General features: G+C 40.8%; 2 long non-coding RNA genes across 15 annotated transcripts in view; one reads left to right on the top strand and one right to left on the bottom strand.

Moving 5' to 3' along the window:
- Window positions 1-24,807, bottom strand: part of LOC104691503 — a 481,199-nt gene that overhangs the window by 244,080 nt on the left and 212,312 nt on the right. The gene's annotated exons all lie outside the window — the stretch shown is intronic.
- Window positions 10,361-24,807, top strand: part of LOC109145105 — a 42,975-nt gene continuing 28,528 nt past the window's right edge. Inside the window, exon 1 of the long non-coding RNA XR_002046327.3 lies at window positions 10,361-10,712. This is a non-coding gene — a long non-coding RNA (uncharacterized LOC109145105). The remainder of the gene's footprint in view (window positions 10,713-24,807) is intronic.

Here is a 24,807-nt window from a genome sequence, read left to right as displayed (position 1 = left end):
CTGCTTTATTCATCTGTAGGATATGAAAGAGAGATTGGGCCCAGCAGCTTCTGCAGCCATGGGCAGATCCATTGTCTAGACCCCATATCTCCATGAAAGATAATGTGTTTGGCCAGGAACAAGTGAGCTTGGACAAGAACTAGGCACTTCTTCTGTTCTTATTTACACTGTGATGAAATCCACCCCACACACACGGGTGGTTATGATTTTAGAGAAATACTGGCTCTGTTTCCCCAAAGTCTCTGCTGGGCAGCCCCACTGACCCCACACAGAGCTGCCAGTCCTGCTGTGGGACCCTGCCTTGCACCTGAGATGCCCCACTCTCACTTCTGCTGCCTACATGGGTTATGTGGCTCTTTCACTGTTGCTCTCTCTCTGCACAACACATCATTATTCCAAATCCCTCTGTTTCTTCTCATCCCAGACAATTTGTCCTCCCACATTCATGCAAAGCTGTGGATACACAGAAACAGAATGTAAATGCAGTTTATGAACTTGTAATTAAAGATGATATTGTTTTAGGCTTCCACGCTGATGCAGCTGAAAACACAACCTATCGTTTCAGTAAGAACATGACCGTAAATTTGAGTGAAAGCACTTTCTTTGCTTAGACCTTTCATGCCTTCAAATGTACGAAATACAGAAATACTAAACACAGCAAAGCTTCCATTGTGAGCTCATCACAGAAACCTGAGGCTTGGTTTGTCTCAAGGCACCAGGTAAAGAAAAACTTTCATAAAAGGTTGTCGATATAAAATATAACAGATACAATGAAGGGAGGTGTTCACATAGAATTAACAGAGTTGGGAGAAAGCTTTGAGTAGAGGGAATGGGGTTTCAATACATTTATAAAAACTGTTTTACATGGAAACAAAGAAATTTGTTGAAAGACAGTGGATATCAGTTTAATGTAATGCAATTACTTTCTGCCCTGTGTGATTTGGTGAGAATTTTAAACAGCCAGGTGTGAATCCAGCAGAAGGTGTGATGGTTTATTTTTGCTTATTTATTTTACTGCAGGAGGAGGAATTACTATTGGTCTAATTAATGGAATTGAAATAGCTACATCACAAAGAAGATGAGAGTTAAAGATCAAAGTGTGACTGAACCTAGAGAAGTCACTTGGGAGCAGATTTACATGCCAGATCTGAATCAGCCAGATTCAGGTAGCCTGGGCTCCTCACAGGCCTTCTGCTGTTTTTCCTGTCTGATTGGCTTTGTCTTGAGAGGCACCCAAACAATAGGAAATGCTTTGCACTGGGGCTTAAGAGAAAGGAGCCTCCTGGGGCCTATTGTGGTTTCAAAACTCTGAAATCAACAGTAATTAGGTGCTCATTTTCTTTTTTAATACCTAACATGCAACTATCTGCATTTGCAGATACTAAAATACCTTCAAAACGAAATCTTTGATCTTGCTCTTAGTTTAACCACTTAGGTGCCACAAAAGTACTTTTGGGGAAGGAAGCAACAGGAGAACTGCAGACGGGGAAAGTTGGGAGAGTGATGTGGATCTCAACATTCATTAATAGCACTTCTACAGAAAATAGATGGAATTGTTCATGAAGTATTTTTGTGCTAAGGTTCACAGGCTCAAAATCTAAGCAACTGGGATGGTGATATATCCTCTTAATCTAATATGTATTTACAAAATCTATGCAAATCTCTATAAAGTCAGAGTTAGTTTCCCAAACAAACAAGACTTAGCCCTTTCTTGTCTCTCCCAAATAGTCAATGCCAACAGGCCAGAATGCATGAGTAACCCAGTAATAATAAACCAGTAAGTCCACATGAGAGGGAGTGGAAAGGAAAGAAAACAGATCTTAGGTACAAGTTTCTAAGAATTTTTTGTATTGAAAACTAAAAAAAAGCACTCAGTTTGCCCAAAATGAGAGCTACAAGGTTTATCATGGGCTTTGCAGCCAAGCAGCTTCTCTCTGACATTTTCCATTGTCCACTGCCCTGTTCAAACGCTTCCCTTCAGAACATGAGGGGAAACTCCCACCTGCAAGAGCTCCTCTGACTGTGGATGCTCAGGCAGGGCTGAATCAGGAGTAAATCTCCAAGTGCCGGAACGAAAGGCCAAGGAATGTTATCTGTGATTACAAAGGCTTTGCAGCAGCTCCTTTGGAACAGTTTGCAAAATCCACATGAATCACAAATGCTGGCATTTCATCCAGTTGTTCTCTGAAAAAAACTACCTGGATTCATGGCAAAACACAGCACAAACAGAGCTGCGGTTCCAGGCTTCCCGAAAGGGGCTCCCTCCTTGGAGAGTTCATGAACTTCTCCCAGTGCTCTGGTTTGGGTCATCGAGCATCGAAAGCATCAAGCTTGGCTGGCCTTGGTAACGAGTGTGGAATAACCAAAATCAGTAATGATCAATGAAGTGCAAGAGGAAAAAAGAAAAGGCAAAACTGCAAGAGAAAATGTTGATTCCCCAACCATGGCAACCAAAATGCTCTGATAAGGAACTGGGTTCACTTTCTCGGTCCCAAGCATGGCAAACATCCTTCCTTTTCTGAGGAAGTGCAGGGCCTGAGCTCTCTACCAACATTTACTGCTCACTTTAAAACTTAACTCCAGCCATATAAACACTGGTGCCTATGTGCAGGGCTGAAATGAGTAACACAGCTATTTTGTTTAAACAGACCATGCTGAATCTTTCAGCCTTTTTCGGTGGCATGACCAGTGGGCTCAGGAATGCCGTGTGTTTGGACAGTGTAAGACCTTTGTTGTTGTTGGGGAAACTCTGGCTTGATGCCGCTATCCATCTAAATAACTGGAATAAAAGCGCCTGGAAATGAGAACCACATGTGGGTCTCCAGATCTGTGTTTTCCCTGTGCAGGATAAATAGGAACTTTTCATCTCTCCCCAAACCATTCAGGCATTCACTGCCATGTGTCTCATTAGCCAAATGAAAGGTTCCCCTGAACCTCCCAAGGAAAGGGAAACGGGGTTCCTGCCTCCAATAAAAACATTGGACTTTCAAAGACTGGCCAAGAACATTTCATTCTGTGCCTCTCCTTTCCTAAGTACCACCAGTCCAGAAGGCCACTGAAATGTCAGCTTAGGGGTGTTCCCTGAGAAGGAAGGGCCTTTTGATGCATTTTAACACATAGTTGTTGTGCAGCCAGGCACAGACTTACTGCAAATTGTATTTTATACTTCTTGTTTTATCAAATGAAAATGAAATTGAGGAGGGATATAATCCTGGATGTGAAATAAATTACTGGGATAAAAAAAGGAGCCTGATTCCCTTCATAAGCTATTAATAACTGGCTTTTGCAAATATCATTAGTAGGTAAACTCCTATTATAGTGCTTTTTGTAGTCTTATGAATCTCAGTGTAAAAGTATTAAGATAAACCTTGAATTCCGAGTCTTTCATGTACCCATTTAAAAACATAAATATGGGCTGCCCCAGGAGAATGGTGAATTCAGTATCTCTGCTGGTCTTGGATGCTTTGTTAACACATTTTTTCCATCAGTTATGGAATCACAAGGAGAAAAGTGCTTGGAGCAAAGGCCCACAGTTCCAGTCTTTTCACTACAGGTCCATCTCTGAGCTGAACAGTGATCTCCCACCAGGCAATGGCAATGCCTTCTTCCCAAGACACCTTCCAGTGAAATAAATACTAATTTTTTTAAAAAAATCTGGCCATAAGTGTGCATAGAAATATTTAACTTAATGGCTTTTCATGATAGCTCAAGAGCAAGCTTGTCGATTTTGATAATAAACGTATCAATGCTTGGATGGGGGTGATAAAATGTTCTTGGGTGACAAGAGATTCTGAATGTTACATACACCGAAAAGTTACAATTTTCTTAAAACCTGTGAAATACTTGGTGATTTCATGTGGAGATGAGGTATAAAGAAAGCAAATCAATGGTAATTTATTCTGCTTTCCTTGGTTTTCATTAGGTATCTGTTTTCCAGGACAGCGTCCCTACACATGTTTTTCAAACCTCATGTTCACTACGAAATCCTTGGGAAGCTGAGGGCAATTACAGTATCACCATGAAAATGAGCATTTGACAGAAATATTTCTTAATGTTCATGAAAATATTTACAAACTTTTGAATGTCTGAGCATTTTTATAATCCTACGGTTATTTGGTACTTTCCCCACAATAAGAATCTCAAATCCACGTTTAAAATCGGAAGTATTGCATTTCATTGCTAATCCAGTTTCATTGTCAGAGCTGATCTTTGTGCCAGATTCTGATTCCCCTTAAAATATTCCAGATTCAGGAACACATGCACCAATGACAACTGAAATATATGACATTTTTCAAACCACACAGAGAGGAGAATCAGGTCAACTGTGCTTCTGGCAGCAATCTGGAAATTCCGTAGGAATCGGAGCCCTCCGGAGACCTCACGACAGGGGCTGTGCAAGAACATCCTCTGCTCAAGTTTTTCAAGAAGTCTACCTAAAAACCATCACTTGTCTCTGAGCATGGGGAAAGCAAAGGAACAGAGAAAATGTCTGAAGCTCTGGAAAGTTTTTAAGATTCATGTTTTGAAGATCCCAGTCTGCCTTAGAAATCTCAATCAATTCTGCTGGGCCAGTGACCAGCTCAGAGCCAAAGTCTTGCACACTCAGCTTGGATGTTCGCTTTCCTCATGGAGTGGGACATGACAAGCAAGGCTAAATTCAGGGATGAGATAACACCTCTAACTCTGTGGCTTCCACCTAGATAACTGAGTTTCAGGCTGTCGTGTACATTACAATATAGGATGGCATATGATATGCACAGTCCTATACTTCTGTCCCTACAACAAAACATAAACACTCCTATAAACACTTCAGTCCCCAAAAGAAAAAGGAGCAAAATTACCCTCAAATTAAAAATACGTAGTTGAGGCTACTGAGCTGAATAGAAACACTCTGACAGTTTTCTTAAGAATTCCTAATCAATTAATTAATAATTGAACAGGTTCCTACATTTCCTGCATGTAGGTCTTACATTCATAGCACATCCTTCCTCTCTCCTCGATTTTTCAAGAGGCCCTGTCTTCCTCTGAAATTCAAGCTCTAATTCTTATTTCCTAATTTTCTTAAATGTAAATTGAAAGTATAAATATTATGTTCAAAAGCACCAAAACAATGGTGCTGAGGGACAAAGAGACTTGTTCACTCATTCACTCAAAAGCTGCGAGGAGAATGCGGGATGTAATTTGCATGGGAAGAATGGTACCAACATCAAAAGTTATTCCAAACAAAACGACTGATTCATTCCCAGGGAGAGGCAACGATCTTGTATATTCAAGCACATCAGGCAGAGTGAATTATAATACATAAACACTATTGTATTTTAAGATAAAAGCACGGAGTTCCCAAAACATAGTAGAAAATTAGCATTTGAGTTCTGAAGACCCGAGTAAGCGGAATACATTTCCGGAGAGAAAAACCACCTGGTTCACCCAATTATAAAAAGCTCCCTCTCATTTAGCTACATGGAAATGACAGCTGGATCCTCCCTACACCTCTAGCTTAATTTTTAGGTATTGCTGCTTGTTTCAAAGCACGCAGGACAAGAAGATGATGAAGGAATTCTGTGTATTTATTACCAGTGCAGATAAGATTTACATCTGACATCCCAGAATAATGACATCTACACTGGTACCTAAGATATTCTTGTTTCAGAACCGAGCAACTTTTAAAATCCCCTTTTAAGCTTTGCAGCCACAGAAGACTCTTAATAATTGATTATAATTGATTTTAACCTTGTCCTAACCTGGGCAAAATGGCAAAGCCAATCATCTTTGTCCAGATGGGATACGAGAAAAGAGCCCCCAACACACAGCTTTAAAAGCTCCAGACATGAGCAGAAGATAAAATATTTAGTCTGCAGAAGCCTTGACCTCCCAATTCCAGCCAGTTTTGAACTTGAATTGATTTCCGACAAGGCATCTGGGAGATGATTACAACAAAATGCACTAAAGCTGGGCAGCCTTTATTTTAACATCCCAGCAGCTTAACCTGTTAATAACAGCAATTGTTTTAGATACAATACCAATTTCAGTACCAGACACTAGGAACGGGCCATGGGATACAGTGGTGTTAGAGCACAGCCACTCGCATTCCTCTCGTTTGTGTTTCCACCACACACCCTGGGTTTCAGGGCTTCAAAAAACTCAGCTGAGGAAACACCAGCCAGGGCTGAGAGGCTGGAGATGGGCGAAATGCTGGCTGAAGCCAAGGGGGCTTTCCCTGAGTAAGGATAAGCACAGTCAGAACTTGGGCATCAAAGAATTTATTATGAAGTAAGAGATGAAAATACCAGAGCTACGTTTTTCTTAAAGATTTCACTCAAAGGATGAAAAAGCCTTTGCAAGTAGAACCATAGAATGGTTTGGTTTGGATGTGACCTTAAATCCCATTTTGTCCCACCCCCTGCCATAGTCAGGAGCACCTTCCACTATCCCAGGTTGCTCCAAGTCCTGTACAACCCAGCCTTTGACACTTCCAGGGATGGGGCAGTCACAGTTCTGTTCTCTGGACAACTTGTTCCAGTGTCTCACCACACTCACAGGGAAGAATTTTTTCCCAATATCCATCTAAACCTACCCTCCGTTTGAAACCATTCCCCCTTGTCCCGTAACCATATGCCAAATAAGGATATTCCCAGAGACATTCCCACTTCTGAGAAGCCCCAAAGTTATTCTAATACTTGGAAAGAAAAAGACAGATTTGCGGTTTACTTATGGATAGAGATTTGCTGACCTTACTAATTCAAGCAAGTCAATGGAATTAGTTTAAAGAATTAATTAAAGAGGGTGGGGCCTTAAGTTGCCAACACAAAAATCACACTTGTATCTAAAGAAAAAGATCCAGCATTACGTGATTTCTCTCACATTTCCACTAATTTCCCTTGCATCACCAATAGTATTTCCTATTGTAAATATTTTATGTTCTAATATACTTATTTATCCCAAACTTACATCAAATTCTGAAGCAAAGAATATAATTTACAGACTGCATTTTCAGATACCATAAAGGAAGGTATGTGAACTGCCCATGGAACAGAAAGCAGAAATATTTATAAGCTTTAAAAAATGAAATTGTGAGACCACAAATTAAATTGGCAGAAAGAGCAGGCAGATAGAATGGCTTGGAGATACTCTTGTTTCTTCCCCCCCTATTTGCCTGGGATCAGCAGTCAGGACCTTCAGCTCATGTAGATTTCTTTAGTACTTTACTGTTTAGATTTTATATTAATAGGAAAAAATAAGGGAAAAAGGCCCCACTTTTACAAAGATGCTCCTGTTTGAAGAATTTGCAAGGTAAATGTCAGAAATATCAGCGCTGGGCATATCCTGTGGGAGTCTGGAAACAAGACTAAACTGTACTATTCTATTATAAACACCACCTAATCCAATCACAATTAATAAAGTGGTGGCTCAAACTGCTGTTTGATTGGGTGGATTTTTTTGCAATAGTAATCACTATTGAAATATTCCTTATTTTAATATGCAGATGTTGCTTTAAGCAAGGACATTTTAAGCTCAGCTCTGGTATTCCATGCAGTGCCCGAATTCCTAAACATGTTTTTTGACTTCACCCCTTTCCCATTAGGGCTGGAAGATAAACAAGTGTGTAAATGCAAAACAATCCTACATTTATGACTAAAACAATATTGAGATTTTCACAAGTAACCCTGAGACAATTACAGCAGTTGGTACCATATTTTCACCGTGGAAACTTTTGTTTTAGTTAACAATTGAAATTACAATCAGATGTGCTCATCCCTTGTTGAAGTAATGAACAATGGTACATCTGAGAGAAGGATTCAAAGTGCATCATTTATCTTATCCCATTTTCAATTAGGCCGAGCGTGGTGTAAGATGGTTCCAAACTACACCACAGTAACAGGGCAAGGAAATTTATTACCACTCCAGTGCTAATCTTAGCAGATGGTAAAAAAATATTTTTAGCATGAAATATGCTAAAGCAATAAATCTAAACAAGGTAGATGTTATCAACTAATATCTCCCCAGTGTGAGGTAAAACTCCTGCATGACAACTCAGCATTCCTATAAACTCGGGGTGAACGCTGGAAGATATAAGTCTCTCTATAGGATGAAAAATAACAGAAATTAGTTGAAAAAGCATTCCACATGCAGTTTAATACAGCATGCCTAGTGGAGGAAAGAGAGGGGCAGGATTTTGCTTAGCAAGATTTTTTTCCCCTAGACAACTAATTTTTTTCTTACAGGAAATTTTTCGTTGACTCTGGGAAAGATATAAATCCAGTAATTCTCTCCTGCTTTGGAAAAAACTCCCTCACTACCCAGTCTTTAGATAGAAAACAAAAAGACAAATATTAAAATAATCTTAAGAAGGAAATAGGCAAAACTTGGGGCAAAGGGATGCAAAGAGAACCCTTCTCTTGCCAATCTATAAGCATAACAAAAAATGTAATAACAGGCAAAAGTAGAAGGGAATATGGTTTCCATTGTTATCAACACACATTACAGAACATGTGAAATTCAGAAGTTAAGAGTTCTGCACCTGTGCAGCAGTGAAGATACTGAAAATACAGGGAGTAAAAAATGCTCAGGAAACTTTGGAGACATTTTATTTATTGTATTATAATGAAAAGAGTTCATTAAGTTATAAGAAAATTAAAATCAGTAAGAATTTGCCACAGGCAATGATGCCTTTACCATTTTAAAACTCCTCCTGTTGCTGATCTATGTGATGGATAGTGAAAATAAATGACAGGTTCCAAATTATAAATAAATAGAAAAAGTGGTCCTTTTTGAAGACAAGAAACCAGGATTTTTGCCAAAGTTTTTGCCTGAAATGGCAAATAGCAGCATCAACCTTTCTGTTTCAAAAGAGAAAAACAAAAATACAGACTTAAAACCAATTTAAAATTTTGTTTAATATATTTGAATGTGCATTTCAATTTTCTTAAAAGTGTTAACTTGATGAGCAAATGACATAAGGAGTTCCTGTCAGGAGATGGACTTGTGAGTTTTAGGTAGGGAATGGGCACCACATGAGAAATAAAGGAAGTGTACATAGCTCAAAAAATAAGAAAATTTGCTCCCCCTAGGAATCCTGCAAATTTCTTTTCTTTTCTTTTTTTTTTTTTTTTTGCTTTATTCCACCTTTTCCAAGCATCAGGTATAAAGTATTTAAAATTAAAATAACTGCTCATAAACTACCAAACAGGACACTTGTGACTCCCAGTAATCTCACCAGACTGAGCTCTCTGGGTAATGAAGCAGAACTGATGACCAGCTTGGTGGCCACAATTAAACCAAAGAACAACAGGAATGCAAGAACCTCATATATTGAAAACAGGATAAAATGTATAAATTGCAGGCTAGAGAATTACCCAGAACTATTCCACTCCCAAACCTTTCCAAGGGAAGACTGTCCAAATTGAAATTAGTTTAATATATTACCCAAAACACTGCTGTAATCTTCATTCTCAAATCACTTGGCTGAGTGGCTCAAGTTTTTTCTTCTAAAACCCATCAGAGCAGAAGTAAAAATGAGGAATACGTATTTGTCCCAACAAAAGCTAAAAAGCTCAGTTCTGTAGTTTTTACTCAACAGAGAGACTGGCAAAAGGAGACCTACCTGAATGAAGGCTACAAGAGCAAGCCCACAGAATTTAAATAACTTCCTTATCTATTAAAATATAAAAACTTACAATAAAATTGTGGCCATTAAAATCATAGAATTAATCTATATTGTGTCTTTACAGTTTTGCTTCAATAATAGAAGTAAAATAGATTAAGGTTTTAAAAGCAGTAATTTTGTTGCTCTAAGATTTGGCTCTTGCATTTTTATGCCTCGATTAAGAATTTCCTTAATTTGCTCCTTGGTTCAGGTGCGCCCCAGCCTCACAGGCTGACCACACAAAGGCTGAATTAATTCGAGAGCTTTTTAATAAACCTCAGAAAGTTTTTACAAACCTTATAGATTAACCATGAGCCCACAAAGTGGAGATGAGGATTCAGACTGCCAGCACCTGAGGCTGAGATGGCATATGCTGGAGAGGGCTCCCTGTGTGCCAGGCAGGCACAGGAGGGCATCTTTTCAATCTCAGAGATGCTCAGATCGAGAGTCTCCGTGGTGCCAACATGAAGTCCAGAAGTTCGACTTGTGCAGAATCAAAGTTTTAATGCAGCAGGCCCAGGAGAAACCTCCCAGGGGGCTTCGAGTGGGGGAAAAGAAGAAGGGAAAGATTATGCACAATAAGGGAGCAGAGGAAAATCACAGACCTAATTTGGGCTGGGGTTACCTTTGCATCAGAAACTGTGAGGAAGGTGTACTGGGAGCGAGTGATGGATGATACGTGAGGAGAAGCAGCTCCGGAGCCGTGAGGGGAGGGATCGGCCCGAGCCGTGAGGACAGGGATCGGCCCGAGCCGTGAGGGGAGGGATCGGCCCGAGCCGTGAGGGCAGGGATCGGCCCGAGCCGCTTCTCCGGGCAGGAGCTGCTCCGCGCTGACAGTAGGGCCTCTGCCAGCACAATTCCCGCCAGGAAGGCTTTGTTTGTGCCCCACACAAACTGTTCCAAGGCTGGAAACTGCTCTCAGAGTGACACAGATGCCCCTGGGCTGTAACGCCATCGCCAGACGTGTGTCAGCTCCGAGCTCCGGGCTTTGGAGCACACACGCCTGAGGAGGTGAACCTATTCCGGGGACGTGGGACTCCAGCAGATTTCTGGACACAAAAACCAGCAGGTAAAGTAACAGCAAAACCAAACAGCTTAGGCAAGCAAAGCAAGGCGCCTCTATATAATTCCTGGAAAGGATTTATAACCTATATAAACATGGATCATAAAGTCATTGGCAAACAGATACAAGTTATTTCTAAAAGCTGCTTAGTTTAGATGTCAGAATTTACAATTCTGAATGAACTGACCCCGCTCCTCAGGACACCTAATTCCATGCCTTGGGAATGTACTGGCTGTTCTTAGCAGAGACTTGACTTTTGATCCTTCCCAGCGCTTGGATTCCTGTCCAAGGATAGGCTCTCAAGTAATCTTATGAATGCTCTTTGAGATAAATGTCCAGATGAAAGATTTTCGTAAAAAAGAAGCTTACAGCATCTGGCCACTCTGCTTCCCTTCAGCACAGTTCTGAAGGACTTAAATGGAGATATATACTGAGGGGTCAGCACCCAAAGTGTAATATGCGTGGCAGGGAAGCTTTCCATCACTTGTCACATGGAGTCAAGTTGCTGTAAATCTCGGGAACAAGATGGCTTTTTCTTCCCTCTGTTTTTATGAGAAACAGGTTGCTGATAATAACTGGTCTGACACTTCGACCTACTTCCTAGTGAATTCTGCATCAGTAGGTTACTGTACATAACTCTAAGAGGAGAAGCTTTTCCTCTCAGAACTGCAGGATGGATCTGAGGTTCACTGTGCTTCTCTGCTGAGATGCAGAGATCTCACACTGCTGTCAGCAGTGTTAGCACAGAGCCAGCCAGACCTGCCCACAGCATGAGGGCTGGGATCCTAACTCGTCCACAAGGTACTCAGCTTCTGGGCAGCTCCAGATGTTACTTTTGGCATTCCTTGTATATTTTTTTCCTATTGAAGAAGCTCTTATAACACAAACCCGTTAAGGCACAATCCCAGATTTCTCTGGTCACTCAAGAGGCAACCAAACCAATACTGACATTTCACGGGGTGTCAGTTCATAGCATCATTTTGTTCTGCTCCAGAGGAAAGACCCCCAGCTCTAAATCCAGCCAGCAGGAGAAGATCAGGAGATCAGAAATATACCTGCTTGTTAGGGTGCATCCCTGTTGTCCAGAGGCACAATTCCCATTCAACTGAATCAACAGATATCCCATATAGGAAATAAGTAGATAAATGGACTTGGTACTATAGATTCATCCTGCAGTGCAAAGCAGTGCAAAGTTTTATGCAGGGAGGACATCTGTATTTTGTGTTTCTGTAAGTTTGGGGAGTTCAAAACATCAACTACAGAGAAAAAGCAAATAACAAGAAAACACAAGTATGGTTGTTGCAATGGAATTTTGAAAAATATTTCACCTGTTTCAGAGTAGAAAATGCTGAGGGAAACCATGTCATCACTATTACTTCTGTTACTTAACCAATCTATTCTTTCTAGTAAAGAACCAGGAGAAATAAAAAACCATTGATCTTTATTTATTGACTTCCTAGTGAGTATAGTTGAAGTTGACACAAATCAATCACAATAAAGTTAAAAGGATAATACAGCGTAATATGACTCAAGATTGAACTGCAAGTTTAGTTACTGAAACTCAAGGTTTTAGCATACATAGAAATGTCCAGTTAATAGTATTCACATGCACACTGTAAAATGAAAGGGAAATTCTTAGTGCTTGTAACATTTGAAAATGTTTTCTTAGCCAAAGCCAGAAAATACAGAAATGTGAGGAAAAATAGGTCCCTTTCTGAGGGAATAAATGGCTCTTTGATTTTCTTTTCTCTTCACTTGTTGCCATTAATTTAAAACTTTCCAGGCATTCTGCAGGCAGTAAAATGGGCCAAAATATTCCTTGCTGTCAAAAGTAAATCTGGTTACAGTTTTGCTTTAAAGATGGTTGGCAAATGGCAAATGAACATGCCAATAAAGAGCGCTGCTGCCTTATGCTCCTTAAACATGGTAAACAAGAACAAGAAATCTTTTGAGATGAGGGGAAGCAACACTAAAATCACAATTAAGAAGACAAATCCAGCTGATTTCCATGGGCTGTGGCCCTGGGAACAGGCTGATTGCTGTGGGATGTAGTGGGGGTTTGTAAAACTGAGTGGCTGGAGGCAGCATCAAAGCATGAAGGAAACTGCTGCTTCCTTCCTTTTTAGAAGGATCCAGGAGACAGCAAATGAAATAGAAACGTCATTCAGAACAAGGAAATATTTGGGAAAGGTGGAGGGAAATGATGTGGAATTTCTTTTTAGCATCATCTCCCCAGCTGCCTGGTGATGGTGACACCCTCCAGAGCACCCAATACCAACCCTCTCTGAAAGACTGAACTGACTCAAACACTGGAATAGAAATGAAAATAAAGGCAACCTTGCCTAAACTTCAAATTGGAAAACATAAAATTATATTAATTGGTTAATGTCATCAAAAACTAATTATCAGAGCTGTAATTTTCCTACCCAGCCCTTTTTTCTCCCTACTGATAAATAATAATTATCTATTGGCTACAATAATGTGATCGTCACAAAAGCACAATCTGTTGAGATTTAATTGTAATTCCTACAAGGAAAAGTTTCTCCTTTTAGAGGATCCAGTGGGATTTGCAGTGTTGGGACCAAGCTCTGCAAAGGCATCTTGGGCTGAGCACAGTACTGGTAGTTCTGATGTATTGCTAAGGACACAAGTGAGACCAGGGGTGTGGGCAGAGATTCCTCCATCAAGGAACACTGGAAAAACACAGAGCAGGGTATTTAACTCTCATTCCCAGTGCCCTACCTGTGGAAATACCACAGTGAGTGATGTGGAGTGTCTGTAGTTTTCCCACTGCTCAAAACCCGCCATTGCCTAAGATAAACAGAAACTTCAGCTTTTCACCACAATGCAAATGGACCTTTAAAATATAAACAGCACTTAGAACGAGCTCAAACTTCAGCAGCCAGAGGGGACATTAAAGAAATTCCTGGCAAGAGCAAGTGCTGAGTCATATAAAACTGACAAAATAATATGGGCAGTTATCACCCAAATGCATTATTTATCACTGAAACCCATTGACGCCTGTGCTTACACAGGAACCCTCCTGTGATATTGAAGGCCAAAGTGTCTTCTCTCCCTAACAACAGTGTTGTATCTTTGGCAACTCGAGCAGGGACTCGGAAAATCAATAGCACTTCATGAGCAAGGTCTTGGGCTTCCTCTTTTACGAGGATTCTGTCAATGCAAGTGGCCATTACTGTACTTTAAAGGCACGATATAAAATTGCCTCAACAAGATATAAGACACACGGTTGGAAAGAACCTGGGGAGAGTATTTTAGTCAAAGTTAAATAGTTTCATCACGTAATTACTTCTATTGGCACATCTCCAGCTGGAGACACTCATGCAGGGTAGGGGCTTTCTGGGATGGGGTGGGGAAATTGGAAGAGAGGGCTTTCTATTGGGCTCAGGCTGAGCTAAACAAGGTCAGGCTGTTAAAATGGAGCCACAGCCAAGCACCAAGACTATTGACAGCAACACAGCAAAAACAAAGTTGCTGTCTTTTTGTTTTCATCTTTTTTTTTTTTTTTGGAAGCTAAGTGGTCTGAAAGTAGTTTTAGCTTTATAGCTGAAAAATATGTCATCCTGATTTGCAGACTGGTAATTCATTTTCTAAGGACTGTTTAGAATTTATTCAGGGGGAAAAAGGAAGCTGTGCTGCTTCCTATAACTGATTCACATTATATGACAAAATTTAACTTTTGTGTTTTATGGGATTTTATGAATTCCACTAAAACCATTAGCTGGTTGTCTCTTTGTGATTAAATTTAACCACTTATGCAATACTTTAAACTGATGACAGTCTGGCCTTTATTTATGTTTTCTTTTGTTTAAAATGCACGTCATTGCAGAGAAAAGAAAAAGACACTTCCATTGATTCTCTGGGAATGAGAGAAAGACAGTATCAGCACCAAAAAATAAAATCACAAAAAACTAGAAGGGTTAAAACATTTTCTGCATGAAAAGGGCCACCCACAGCAGAGGTATTTTCCTGAAAAGACTTTTCAAGTGCTAAATACATTAATTCCACGACTGAGTGTCACCCCCAGGGTTTTCCACCTGGGTTCTTTTTTAGGAGTGCTCCCTTCAGTCAAAACCTCACAGGTTTGGGTTAGAGTTCAGAGCAGGACACTGCCATCCCACAGGGCAGGTGATCCAAGACTTGCTTTGCCTTTTGAAGCCATCTCAGAAGGCTTCGCAGCATCCGCCCACACGGCCTCATTTTATTCCCTAAAACATATCAGAGCTGTCCTCGGGGTCAGGCTATAAAAATTCTGCTTCAGTGGCTCGGAGTACATAATTCCATGGTGTTTCACCCCGGAACACTGGCTCAGCCACACCAGGAACCACACAGGGTCAGGTGTTACATGACATGGCCGTGAACGCGCGGCAGCAGGAACCCCTCGATCGGGGGGACATCAGTCACTTTGCACTGCTTGGTGTGGGAAGTGGAAAGCAGTCCTTGATCCTGGCTGAACTGAGAGGATTGATGTGCTGTACCCACAGGACAAACCCTCTACTTGTGTACACATGGATAATGCAGACCTGCTACGTAGAGATGAGCTTCCCATATTAAATTGCATTTATAAAGCTACTTTGATACCTGCACTTGTCCTCTAATCTGGTTCACTTGGGTTTTTTTCCAGCTTCACATAAATCAACTGCTTCAAACAGTTCCTTGCTTTTTTTTATTCTGTAATTAACCAGTGTGAGGTTTAAGACAAGAAATATTTAGTCCTGGAACAATGACAGAAGTAAAAGTGAATACTGTATCACCCAGCAAAGCCAGACATAGGGTTTCTGACCTCCATAAAAACCCTTTCCCTCTATTTCCAGGGAGACACTCTCATATATATCTCTGCAAGCTATGTCAAGGCCTCCTAGAAATTTTTCTAATACATTCATTATAAGTTCTGCATCTCTCTCTCTCCGAGGTGAGCCAGTGCCTTTGGACTGAGGAGCTAAAGGGTCAGGAATATGATAAACAGTATTGATAACGCGCCCTTAAAATGATAACTGCTTAAGTGGGATATATTTAAAAAATCATTGCATTTCTTCTGGAGGCTGTGATTTTCCAAACTTCACATTCTTAAGGCTCTCAGAGCAACCAGAGCCCTGTACCTGAGGGACACCAATAGCTACAATTACAGGGAGCTGAGGCTTTCTTAACCAGGATCCATGCTAAATATCTCATCACAAATTGCGTGAGATGATGATGTGTTCCTGGAGCTACCAATTTATAAACAGTAAATTCTATTTATTTCATTTTCACCTTTTCTTAGAGGCTTCCAAAATACTTTTTCTTGAAACGCATTTATTGAAACATTTTTGTTTTCACAACCCAGTTAATTTATGTCTATAAGGCCTCTGGATTTCTCCTCCTTGATTTCTGTCAGACTGCCCCCTCCATCTAAAGGCATTTCACTTGCTAGTATGGATCAAGATTATTGGCATGTGAGCTCTGTGTTGTTGCACAGCCACAGGGAGGGAGGAAAATGCAAAAAAAATGCTCCTTAACATAACAAAAAGCAACATATCCCATCTGTGCACAAGGATCACCTAACAGTACACTACAGACTGGATCTGGCTCATTAGAAAAGAATAAAAAATTAAAATTCCGACTATTTATTCCACTTCTCATTCATTTCAGGTGTTATTTAACTGTGTTTTTTGTACCCTGACTCTTCACTTAACAGCCTCTTAAACTTTTGAATCCTTGGGTGGGAATTTGACATCACACCTGAACATCTAAGTGCTGTTTTCCAGGCAGTACAAGAGCACAACATGTTAAATAACCAGCCATTAATGTCAAAAAATCAAGCTTTACCATACATTTTTGGCATTAATTTTATAAGTACCATAAAACAAGCTTTTTACTGGGTAGTTTTGGTATATAATTTCTTCCACAAGAAGAACAGTTTCTGTATAGTTAACACATGTGGCAGGGTAAGGAAGCATAAAAACAACATCACTGTAAAATTCATACTAAATGATGGAAATAATAACTGGAATAAGTGTAATTTGAGTAGCAGCCTGAAACAACCGGCAGAGAGTTGAGCAGTGCTAAAGTAGACACACTGCAAAGGCAAGTGGTCAAACCTGAGACCTGAGCAGAAAAAGGAGAGCACTTCTCAGTCAAAAATACACTTGCCATGGAGAAGGGAAGTATTTGAAGGAGCTGGTGTGACACCAGTCAAGGAATTTCATGGATGTGGAGCTGTGGGGGCTTCAGCATCTCTTAGGAGCGGGCAGAAGCTGGGAGGGAGCTCAGGTATGGACACCTGGCCTTCTTAGAGTGGGACCAGCCCTGTAATTTTCCAAGTAGAGCAGCAGGATGTTATTTAGCACAGGTGTCTCTGTAATTGTGGGACCGAGAGAAATCGGTGCGCAATGGCCCACGGCCTCCCCCTTCCACCCGTGTAATGCGGCAAAGAGTCTGCACACGGGGAAAGGAAAAGTGGGAATCTGCGATCCCCGGCACAAAAAGCATTGTTAGCCCCTCACTGACTCTCCTGGGTGACAAATATTTATTCAAGGGCTGCAGTTTCTGTTCCAAACCAACTTTCCTCAGTCGAGAAAACAGATAATAAATTTACCACTTCGGTATTTTTGTACTGGTGTAGCAGGAGCCATCCTGAAATGTTCCTGTTTCTTCCAGAGGTAATTATGTCCCCCACATATAAAGGTATATTTCAGACCCATATAATCTTTCAGGCTTTTTCATTTCAACTGCTGCAGTTTTAGAAACAATGAAACTCCTTTCTGAGGACAAATGGCATGAATAAGTCAAAGAGTAATTTTAAGGAGCAGTGTGAACATCAGTATGTGGCAAGCCCACTGTATTACAGTTCTATCCTTCCACAAAAATATGGGAACCCACAAAACTCCAGATTAAGAGTAAAAAACTTCACGTTCAAGGGAAGCAATACTTCTGCCATAAATCTACAGGTATGAGTCTCACGAAAAGAGAAGAATTTGTTCACTCTTCCCGTGGAGGATTTTCTTCTCCCTTTCCACCACTTAAATAGCTACTTGGGAAAGTCAAAATAAAATATTTAAAGGATTAAGAAGAGGCAAACGTGCTCTCTAGGACATCAACTTACTCACAGACACGTTAATAACTTGGGATTGATTGAGTGATGCTACAGTAAACCAAATATGAAATAAGAAACAACCGGTGCCAATATCCACCTGGATTCATTCCTGTCCATCACCTGGCATGTCAGGATTGACACACAGCTAATAAAAAAAAAAGCTCTTTTTGGAAAATTTAGTTAAAAATTCAATACCTAATGATGGTTTTGCTTTCTTATTAGTCCTGGTTCTAAACTGTGGTTGTTAAGGCTATGTGCAAATATTCCTGCCCTTAAACCCATGTCAAAGATGTGATTGGGAATCCAACTAAATTGCCATAAGCTGCACCTTCAACTAGGAAAGACTCAAACAAGAGGGATATATTCCAGCAGGGAGCATGCTCTGGTTTAAAGGCAGGAGGAGGCACTCACATGCAAACGCCTTTAATGCCAAGCACACTAAAAGGAATGCTCAAAAACCTCAGTAGCTTCTAAACTAAGAAAAATCGAGGAGGAAAAACCCGGAGTAAATCTGTTTATCTGACAACATGCAGCATTTCACAACATAGGCCAACACAGTTTATTGTGCATTTAAAAAGTCTTTTAAAAGGGATTTTTTTGTATTTTTTTTCTAAAAAAGAAGGTAACAAATTTGCTCTGTGTGTTCTCATGCTCTCAGATTTTGGAATAATTCCCCTCTAACAGCAATTGGACCCTGCTATGCCGATCAATTAAGAAAAAACACTGTCATTGTAAAACCCCACACAGCAGAGCAACGTGGGGTTTTGCCGTATATAATTGTGCCAGCCTCAAACATGCATTAAAGGCAGCCATGGGGAAGCTGACCATGCATTTCTTGTTAAAGGCAACAAAATTATCCCAAATTCTCTTAAGAACTAAGCATTCCATTTAAAATATCAAGTGCAAGTTAATAAGATACTTTTTCAAAATCAATAATTCAGATTTTTTCAGTAAGTTTTCTATTAGCATTTCCCCCATCCCCCTAAATACCATTATTTTTTCCCCAGCTGTATAAATAGTCTTATAGAATATGGCCTGAATGAATGCACCGTTCAGAAAACAACATAATTACAGCCATTTCCAGCAAACTGGGTGCCAAGAAAGTTACAAATTAATTGAAGGTTAGCACTGAAAATTAAATCCTAGTCAGTTTGAAGTCATTTTTTAGGCTAGTTTATATAAAATTAAATAGGAAGTCCAGTCTTCCCAGTGTTCCATCAGCTTAGTGGAGAGATTTTTAAGGTTCAGCTGAACAAGTGGTTTGTGCTGTTGTGTCATGTGGAAAACCCTACATTTCCCCCTGTGGGTATTTCTTCTTCTCAGCTTGTTTTCTAGGTTCTCCAAATGGAGAGACCAAAACTCCTGGGTTCTTTCCCAGTTCTCCCTCCAGAAGAGAGAAGAACCTATTAAGGTTCATTGGCCCCAGTCATTATGAAGTCAGTTTTCACTTTCTAATTCACAAGCACACACTTCTCTTTTTGACTGTTGTGTACCTCCAAAGTGTAATGGCTAAAAAGTTTTATTCCTAATTTAGAAAAAGCAAGAAAACATAAATCAATTATTTAGAACCCACAGTTTCAGGTATTTCAGGTGTTTTCATGGAGTCCAATCACAAAAAACCAAGAAGGAAAGATTCAACATGCCAACATCAAGAAGCTCAATTAAATTCTGACAGTTAGGTCAGAGAACCCAGTAAAAACCACAATAATATTCAGAAAACCCCTTCCATCCATCCAGCTTGGAAGCAGCTGTGGAGCTGTTGCCTTTTTGTTTCTTTGATCATCCCTCTATGGAAGCACAGCATCTGGGGATGAGAATCAGGTGGATTTTCATGCCCTAGGAATACATCAGATGGGCTGGCACTTAACATCTTAAATCAATTCCCAGAGTTATCTAGAAACTTTACATGAAATCCCAAAAGCTGTTCCTATCTTTGCTGGAAAGCTCTGCCCACACTCCCTATCCATGCTGGGCAAAACACTCAACCTCAGCCATTTATATTGTGTTTTGCCTGCAAGGGATACAAACATGCCTGTGTTGAGAGGTAAAATCCAGGAGCTTTCCAGCATGGAGAAATTCAGCTTTCGGTCTAAGGAGGATCTGTTTAGTTTCCTTCTTCTCTCCCAAATCAAAGCAGCTCCCTAAGGAGACACCCTCTGCTAGTTAGATTTCCCACTCCCTTTGGGAACCTGCTAAGCCCTCCTCATCCTAAATGAATTTAATCTTTCATCTCCCAGCTCCCAGGGAACTGCTGGAACCATCGAGCTGAGAAGGGACAACCCCTGCCTTTGCTCCTATTTGGCAGACGGGTGACAACAAAGTAACAAGGTGACCTGGAAAAAAGTTACCAGAGGACACCAAGGAGGCAGCTCTGAGGGGCCAAGGCACTCTTGGGAGAAGGGAGAAGCCAGGGCTGGATGTCTGCTCTGTGGGATTTTTATTCTTGTGTGTCAACAGTTTCACATTAAAGGCATAAAGGAAAATTTCTCTCCTTCCCTGCTCCTACCTCAGTGCCCAAACTGACTTCTACACCCACCTGCCAAAGTTACAAGACATCTCAGTAAGGAGAATCTCAGTCAAAACTGCCAAAACAAAGCCCAAACATTTCAGAACTGTTTCTTCAGTGAGTTACAATTAGTCCAATATTCAATTGAAATATTCTTGTTGAGCCTCATTAGCTTTTAGGGATTTAGAAACACAACTGGGGAAGCTTTAGGTCAAAAGGCTGTTACACAGGAGGCCTGAATTTTGAAAACATTCCTGGCAAGTATTTTCTGACTTATTCCCAGCCTCTTCATTCTCTGTTTTCGCTGCTCTTTTTCTATCCACGAAGGGTATATAAAGGGCATCTAAAACTTTAGTCAATAGATCCATTATTATGATTGGCTGAAAACCATAAAGTGCATCCATCAAGCCATTGTGTTGCATCTTGTGTTAAATTATGGTGATAAATAGTCCTTCTTTCATGACGTCACCTACTCAGCTATGCAGAAATCCATTCCCTGCTGCCATTATGCATCACTCAGGCTCGTGCCAGCCCGCTGAAAAATCCTCCCCACGCCACGGCCCTGCAAGGCTGCACTGCTCTGCCGAGACAAATATTTTCTGTTGCTTTTATGTCCTATTGTGAAACAATTGTTTTCCTGGTTCCCAGCGTTACCCCAAGTGTGCAGTAATGTCCTCAGCTATCAGCTCTGGGCATTGTAGCTCATGTACTTTTAATTGTTTACAACTTGCATCAGAACTGGATTGAGTCCATTTGTACTCATATTGTTTTATCACTACGAGATGATACATTTTGCCACCTTCTTCTAGGTCAAAATTGAATCCTATGGAGAGCCTTTGAACAGAGAACTAATATTCACAGGAACTGAGCTGGGGATGTATAGCAATTTTATTATTATGTTTGGGATTTTGCTTTGAATTTAGACAAATCTTTCTTGTATAATTAGATTTCATAACACTTGAATTACAGCTTACAAAAACAACAATGAACAAGAATAAAAATATTTGCCTAAAATTACTTTAAATCAAATGATTGCCTATGAAAACAAAGAACACTAACAGCTTTAGGGTTTTTTTCATGTTTCCTTATTATTATACATCCAACTTATCTTTTGTTTAAATAAATTGTCTTTTTCTTCCCTCATTTAGTAAAGAACAGACGAGACAGGATAAGTCAGGGACAGCTTTTCTAAGATATTGCTCTTCCATTTTGGCACAAAGTGAGGAAAATGAGGGATGTATTCTAAGGACAGCAGCAATACCTTGCATTTACAATTCTCATTTAAAATTAAAAAACAAACCCAAAATTGGGCTAATTTCCTACTTCTAATGGGAAAAGTATGATGTGAAGGAGCAGCGTCAGAAGCAAGAATCAACAGCAAAAACATTCTATCATTTTCAGGCTCCCATAATCTTCTTTTCTTGTTATTATCAGCAGTACAACATAAAAACAAAACCAGAGAAAGCAGGTAGCACCTCTTCTTACACAGAAGGATCTGTATCACTTCAGGCACAAAAAGCAGCTACATTTTCCCCGTCTCTCTTCCTCTCTTTGGTGTTTCCAACACTACTAAATGTTGAATTAAGCCTGGGGGAAGTTGGCTTCAGCTCAAGGTAGGAACAAAAAACCTAAGGGACGTAGTAATGATTCTTCTCATCCCTTCTGAAGGAGGAATGGACACGCAACAGGCTGAAAAGAGCTGGACTTTTGTCACAGCTGTACCTGAGCACAAACCCTTCCATGATGATGCTGGAAGAGCTTTCCATGTGCACTAAACACAGAGCCACCTTCTCCTTCTCCTATGGGTTGTGGATGTTCCACATTTCAACACTCTAGAAAGGAGAGGAGGAAGGGAAGGGGAAGGGGAAGAACACTCAGTGCTTATCCGGAGCCCAGGAGCCGAAATGTCACCTGCCAGAGCTGTAATCACCACCTGCTCTACATCAGTGACAACCCCAGTGGTGGTACTGTCACACCTGCAGCTCAGCACCTCCTGCTCCTGCTCCAGGATGAAACACATCTCCACATAATTAGCTGGAGAAAGTAAAGTTCTTTCACCAGCACGGCTGAAACACAGGAATAGAATGAGCTGCCCCCAGGGAAACACCAACCAAACGTTTCTAGACACCACTGAAAATGCTTGGGTCCTGTCTTTAGGCACAGCCCTTCTTTGCTTTTAAGGTACTGGAAAGTACTTATCCAGACTCAAAAGGTCTGGATATGGGCTGGGATCCGGATAGGGGAAAACCCAGATTGGGTCTGGGCCGGGATCCAGAATGGGAAAAACCCGGTCTGGAGTAAAGCCTGATCTGGAATGGGGGGGGGGGGGGGGGGAAACCCAGACTGGGTCACAACCAGGATCTGGAAGGGGCAAAACTCAAATTGGATCAGACTTGGGATCCAGAGTGGAGGCAAACCCTGACTGGATTTAGGACAGAAGCAGGAATGGGGGAAAACCCAGACTGGATCATAGCTGGAATCCGAATAGGGGAAAACCCAGACTGGATTACGGTTGGTATCTGGAATGGGGGAAAACTCAGACTAAATTGGGGCCAGATTCGGGAATGGGCTTGGTTTTCCCATCTTTAGGCATAGCCCTTATTTGCTCTTAAGGCACTGGTTCCAAAAGATTTGGGGGAAAAAAGCTGAAAAGTGAAAATTATCACTGTGATATTTTGAAGGGATTCAGCTGCTGAACCAACCCCAACTGATTATGCAGCAGAACTTAAACCTAAAGCTCCCCAATATCCTAAATACTCATAATAGAATCTGCAGAGCTACTTAGTGGAAGAGAATAATGCCTTGTGCCCCTTTTTGTCTCATTCCTGTTGCAGCTCTAACCTCCACCCTGTGTCATTACTTTTACTGGTAAATGATGAAAGAAGGCACCGTGCAGTTCATAAATTGGATTGGGTTGGAGGACTAACTACCTAAATATGTCTGAGCACTCAGCGAAAAGATTTGAGGTGGGAGAAGGAAATTTCCTTCTAGAACCCCTAGAAAGCCAAGAAAATGTAGAAAGACAGCTGAAGTGCTTTTGGGGAATGCAAATTGTCAACATAATTTTCAAATTCTTTTCAAATTCAAATTGCGGCTTCTGTGGAGAGCTGCTGTACAGTACATAAGGTACACTTTGGGCAGCGTCACTGGGAACATTTATAGAAACTTCCCTTTTTTCCGGCCATTGAAAAAGTAAAGCGTAAGTAGGATACATTCAAAGATGATTTGCAAAATTTTGGCTTTTGCTTATGTAAGCAGACTGTCAGCTGAAACTCCCCCCCAAAGATGCTCGTAAGGCTTTACGCTGGGAAATTTGCTTGAAGAGCCTGACCAGAAGAGAATGTTTGGAAAAAATCCATGCTAGGAGAACAACGGGAATTTGGTTAAAGCTGAATCAACACGAGTATTTCATTTGTGTTTGATACCTCCCGATTATATTAGCAATGGAAACCAGCTGCCTAAATGCTGAGAATCGAATGGGGATTTGATCAAATGGGGAATAAAAGGTGGGGTTTGATGCAGGATTAATCCAAGAGCAGGGAAGCACCCAACAACTCTGAAATGACCGGTTATTGTGAAACATTTTAACCAAAACTCTACCAGAACTTACTTTGAGAATGGCATTCAAATCCTAATGTTCAGAGGTGCTTAACACTTGTTGAGGGTTCACAAAGGGGGTAGGACTGTACAGAAGAATTGGCCACAGAATCTGAGCAGTTTTACACTACACCTTTGTATTTTGTACCTTCAAAAACTGATTATAACAGGGTTTAGTTCTTCCCTGTCTCATGTAAGAGCTGCTGATGACTGAGGCGATAAATACCACCTTGGAGAGTGTCCCATGAACAAGCAGTGACTTTACATTTTCGGAACACCACACAGCCGTTGCCTTCCTGAGTGTTATTTACACCTCGTTGTGGAGCACGTAGCTATGCTTTACTTTTCCAAGGGATGTACTACTGCGCCGTGGCATCAAGCACACTTCTTGTCTCATTCCACTGACTTCTGAGGCATGATTTCTGTGCAGTGAGGGATATATTTATCCCACCGCCTGCTGCCCACTGTATTTACCTGCTAAGTGTCCATGGAACGAGGTGATAGTATCTATAGCACCAGGTGATAATGCGCTATTGTGTTTTCAACAATCCAGAGTGCAATGGAATACACCATTAATTCTGATAGGTCTGTGAGGACACCTTTGAAAATGTTTTAAAAGACAGATTAGTGTCTCATCAAGGCAGAGATTAAGTGAAAACACTTTCAAATTTGTCATGCAGTGTGGTATCTGTTGGGTTATTTATTATTTCATAGCGCATGCAAAGTAATAGATCAAATACACCTTAGAGACTCCTCGGAGATATCAATGCCTTTCAGTGTATTTAAATACACTGGCCAGCACAACTGCAGCTTGGCATTTTACTTTCTTCTTAAGACAACAAAGAGATTTTCAGTGCCTACAGAGACGCTGCAGTTCCCTGCATCCCTCGGTTAGGAAATCCAGA

The sequence above is a fragment of the Corvus cornix genome, chromosome 3 (assembly GCF_000738735.6).
Source record: "Corvus cornix cornix isolate S_Up_H32 chromosome 3, ASM73873v5, whole genome shotgun sequence".
NCBI lineage: Eukaryota > Metazoa > Chordata > Aves > Passeriformes > Corvidae > Corvus > Corvus cornix.
The sequence above is the reverse complement of the archived record's forward strand: the minus strand, read 5'-3'. Positions and strand labels throughout refer to the sequence as shown.